Below are 5,102 nucleotides of genomic sequence, written 5' to 3' on the forward strand. Positions count from 1 at the left end.
CATACTATATACTTCATAGGGTTATTATGAGAAGTAATGAGCCATTGCTTATAACATACTAATGTCTGATAGGCTCACATTAAATGCTAACTATTACTATTATGATTATAGACTACAATTATCAAGAAAAACTGAGAAGAAATGTTCAGAGAAGGAGAGCAATAGAGAGCAGTGTAACAGAAGCCAAGGGAAGGGTTTCAAAGGGCGGAGCAGGATCAAGCGCCATGGGGGACTGCAGTGACAGGATGGTTGAAGAGTCTAATGGGTCTAGCCTCTGGGACACAATGAGTGGCTTTTGCCAGAGTGGTGTTAGTGGAAGTGAGGTGAAAGCCCACAGACTGGTTGAAGCGTGAACTTGCAATGGGTGGAGACAGTGGCTCCCTACTGCAGATTAACAGTTTCACCATGATGGAAAGGAGAGGGAGAACAGATGGTAGCAGAAGTTTCTGGATGGAGTACCTTTATAAACTCTGAGGCAGTAGCTAGCAAAGGTACTGTTGAAAATTCAAGAGAGAAACAATGATGGGACAGGTCCCAAAAGAAACTGAAGAGATGGCATCAAACCCACAGGCAGAGGGAAGCCTTAGTCTTGAAGAATCAGGCCATCTACCCTCCTCTAAGCCTGGGGGGAAGGAGGTAAGTGTAAGTTCAGATATAGATGCATTTGGAAGTATGGGGAAGGAGTGGAAGTTGAGAGAATATACCTATGGACTAGTTCATTTTTCTTAGTGAAATGAAGGCAGGGTCCTTTGCTGCGAGGGAGGGTGTGAAGCATGCAGTGGTCTGGAATAGTCACTGCGGGATGAAGCTAGCCTGGAAGACGGATTAAATAATTCTAGAGTCTCAACAGCCATGGCATAGCTAAGTTGGAGACCACGAATTTCCAAAGGCTTTTAACCATGTAGGAATACGATTTTCTCCAGTACCACTCACAAGCTCCGGCGGAGATATGAGAATCAGCCTGCTATGAAAGGAAGTATGAGGTTAAAAGTAATGGAAATGAGGACCATTTGACCATAGTTCTCTCAGGTTCCTCACATTCTCCAGAAGCCTCAGTTCTACAAACAAAATCTGTGCATACGATTGGGACTGCCCATCACTGTTCTCAAAGGGAAAGAGGATTAAAGAACAGACTGTCACACCCCAAAATTCAAAGGGAAGAAGAATAATATTTTTACTTACAGCACTTTACTTAGGAACCTCACAGTATCCCAGGATTGCAGGTAGTAAAACAATATACTAATATTCAGTCTTTGACTAAATTCCATGGCCCTAAAATTTGATGTATGCTCTTTCTTCCATTTAGGATAAAACAAAGTTCAGGGGACTCATACTCAGGCTTTATGTATAATAGATAGGATAAGTAAGAACCACACAGCATGTAAAATAAAACTACATGAATATTTAAATTATTCAGTACGTGTGCCCATGGCTCGTAACATGTCATCCTGCTGAGTCAAAGGAACTTACAGCATCTCTCCTTTATTAATGTCTTCATTCCTATGGTTGCCTTTCAGGTAGGTACACAGCTAGGTTTCCCCTCTAAACCTAGCCAACAAGAGAGAAATATTTAGCTATTAGAAAGAATTAGGAAGGGAATTTTCTCCTTCCAAGCTAACTTCAGGAAGTTGTTTTAGGATTTTGTTTTTGAAATTGCTGTTGGTTATTTTAATTGATTAAGTGAGGAGTTATTTGCCTTTTCCGTAAGAGAGGGGAAAGGGAGGGAGAAAGAGAAGGAGAGAAACATTAATGTGAGAGAAAAACATCGATCCTCCAGTACGTGCCCCAGGCAGGGACCAAACTCGCAACCTAGGCATGTGCCCTAACACGGAATCGAAACTGTGAACTCTCCTTTTGTGGAATGACACCCAACCAACTGAGCCACACCACTCAGGGAGAGGAGTTATTTATTCTAAAAAAATTAAGGTGTGTCCTTTTGACGTTCAAAAAAAGAACAAAGACAATAGTAAAAAAAGTGACTATGGCATCATAAGGTATTATAAGGCAATGAACATACCAATCATCCAGATAGAAGAATATCACTGGTTACACTTTACCTGCTCTGAGACCATTCGTTCCTATGAAGTCATTGCTCGTGAGAGAGAGTTGTCTTTTCAGAGTCTCATTAGAGGTAAACATACCTGAATTATGACTGAATTAACCTCATTTCTATTCCTAAAATAATGCTACCATAACATCAGCATATTACTCATAAACATGAGTAAATAAGAAAGGATTTCACCCTGGCTGGTGTAGCTCAGTAGATTGAGCACAGGCTTCGAACCAAAGGGTCACCCGTTGATTCCCAGTCAGGGCACATGCCTGGGTTGTGGGCCAGGTCCCCAGTGGGGGCCACAGGAGAGTCAACCACACATTGATATTTCCCTCTCTCCCTCCCTTCCCCTGTCTCCTAAAAATAAATAACTTTTTAAAAAATAACTTTAAAAAAATTTAAAAAGAAAAGATTTCATAAGTACAGATTTCTTAGAGATGTCATTTGCCTTAGAAGATCATTATTGGAATTTTAATACTGGGATATAAAGTGGAGTCACCAGAACTTAGATATCAGAACCCTTATTAGCTTATTAATTAGTAAGGATGCCAGAATTTACTTTGGTTAATTATAAACATCCTGGACTGCTGAATGAGAGAGTAGCATAATTCAGTGAAAAAGCTTAAGTCCCCTTTCATGTGTTAGATACATGAATACAAAGTGAAGAAGACTCAGTCCCTGACCTCAAGGAGGTCTTTACAACTCTCATCTTTCTGAAAATAACTCTGCGACATCAGGTCAGCTCCTTAGCGTGAGAAAGCTCAATGGCAAGTTACAATATGGAAAGAACATGAAGACTTGCCACCACTCATTCGTTACAATAGAGTCACATCTTTCTAACGAGAGGGCTATATTCCACAGTGAACGATAGACATTTCTCCAAGTGAAAATTACCCTTAAACACAACACATCTTAGTAAGTTGTGTGGGGGCATCTTGATCAGTTTTTCCTGCATGACTTGAACAGATTGTTTCTTTTGCTGAACACACAGGTTATATTTAGAAACCTTGTCTTTTGAAAAATATGTATCTTTAAACAACGTATGAACACTTGGAAATATGAGCTTGTTTTGTATTTTTTATAAACCATAAATGGTATCACATTGTACTTAGTATGCATCTCATTTATTTTACCCCCTTAAGGCATTTAAGAAGTCTTTCAATGCAAGCTCCTGTGGCGAACCAGTGTTTTCCAAAAATGGCCACAGCAGTATTTCTGGTCTCACACAGTCTTTAAGAACTTTGCCTCTTCCCTATCAAGAGGTAGGGTCCGTTTCCCCTCCTCTTAAACCTGAACGAGGCTTTGTAATCGTGTGGATAAATCGAATGCCGCAAAGTTGAACTGACACTGTATGACTGATAAGGTTACTGATAATGGAGCGAAGAAAAGTCGTCCCTGCTGTGCTATCTGAATTCCTGACTCACAGAATCTGTGAGCGTAATAGATGCTTGTTTCATACCACTATGTTGTTGGGGGGAATTTGCAATACAGCCAGAGTAACTGGAAGAGCACCTATACATCCATTTCAATGTTTTAAACGACAATGCACAGTATTATTCTATAGTATTTATGTATCATACGTGTATTTAGTCATTCTTGTGTTGATACTCAGGTGGTTGGGATTTTTCCTATTATAAACAAGGTTGGAATAAGTAAGCTTCTATGTCTATTGGTGCACAAATGTCAGTATTTCTACAAAAACCTAGTGAGTTTTTATAGAGATCTGTAAATGAGTTAATAAATACGTATAAGATACTTAGAACAGTGCCTGGCAAATCGTAAAAAAAATTTTTTGTTACTTTTGAATCAGTATAAGTTGAACTTCTATATAGAAAGTGGTAGTTTTTCCTTTCCATCTTTAGTGACAAGGGCCCTCACGACTGTATCTAACAGCAGCTATGTCCAGTGCATACCGCTGTTTACAGTTCAGATTATGGCAAACAGTTGCAAACATAATCAGTCATAGAATTATACTCCTGAAAACGTCCATCTGCTGCACACCTGACCCGCTGTGTCAGTCTCTTGTTTAAAAAGTTAATTTGCTCCGTGTGCTGGTGGGTTACACTCCCCGCGTTCCTCTCAAAACAGCTCTGCTGAAGATCATCCGCTGTGGACCCCGCGGAAAGAGCGAGCTACGGCGCCGCCGCCGCGCAGCGTTACCTTCTGCATCCGCTCGGGAGGACTGTTCCGCGGGGCGGGGGGAGGAGCTTCAGGTCGCTCTTTTTGGCACTATTACAACTCCTGTCACAAGTTTGGAAATCTGCTTTATAAAAAAAATTTTTAATTAAATTTATTGGGTTGACATTGGTTAATAAAGTTATGTAGGTTTCAAGTGTATATTTCTATGGCACGTGACCTGTATATTGCGTTGGAATGTGCTTTTTTAGTCGCTGACACTCTCTTCCACTCTAACTCTCCCTCAGGCTTGCTTGCTGCAGCCCAACACCTGTTAATCACATTTACCTCCAATTTTCCTGGGCGGGGTGAAGGGGGGGATATCCTTAAAGAGGAAGAGGAGTCCCTGTCCACCTTTTCTCTAGTGTTAAAGGGGCAAAGTCTAGTTAAACTTAAGTCACATTTTAACTTCCTCTCCTTTTCGATTTTCTCCCCTGCATTTGCTCCAGTTTAAGAGACTCGGGTAAGCGCCCCCCGACCCCCGATCTCCGACCCCTCGCCCTCGGGCAAACGCCCTCAGTTGTTAAAAGAGATACAACTGAGCAAAAACATTCTTAGGAGTCTTGTTAATGGCGGGATCGACAGGCCCGGAGCGGGCGGGCTTCGCCGCAGCTCCGTGGGGGCGGCTGGCTTGCAACAGGGAGCGCCCGTCCAGCCCATCTCTCTGGGGCCCCGCAACGCTAACTCCGAGGAACTCCAAAGCCAGAGAGAGTGGGTTGGAAGCAAGTTACCCCAGAGCCTTCAGCAACTTCCCCGCCCCACAACCCCCTCGCTAGCGCGCGCCTCCACCGAAGCCCGCAGGAGACACCTTCGGCCCCGCCCTTCCACAGGTCACCTCCCTCCACGCCCCTTTCCCTTGGCCCCGGCAGCCGGC

The sequence above is a fragment of the Desmodus rotundus genome, chromosome 7 (assembly GCF_022682495.2).
Source record: "Desmodus rotundus isolate HL8 chromosome 7, HLdesRot8A.1, whole genome shotgun sequence".
NCBI classification, from domain to species: domain Eukaryota; kingdom Metazoa; phylum Chordata; class Mammalia; order Chiroptera; family Phyllostomidae; genus Desmodus; species Desmodus rotundus.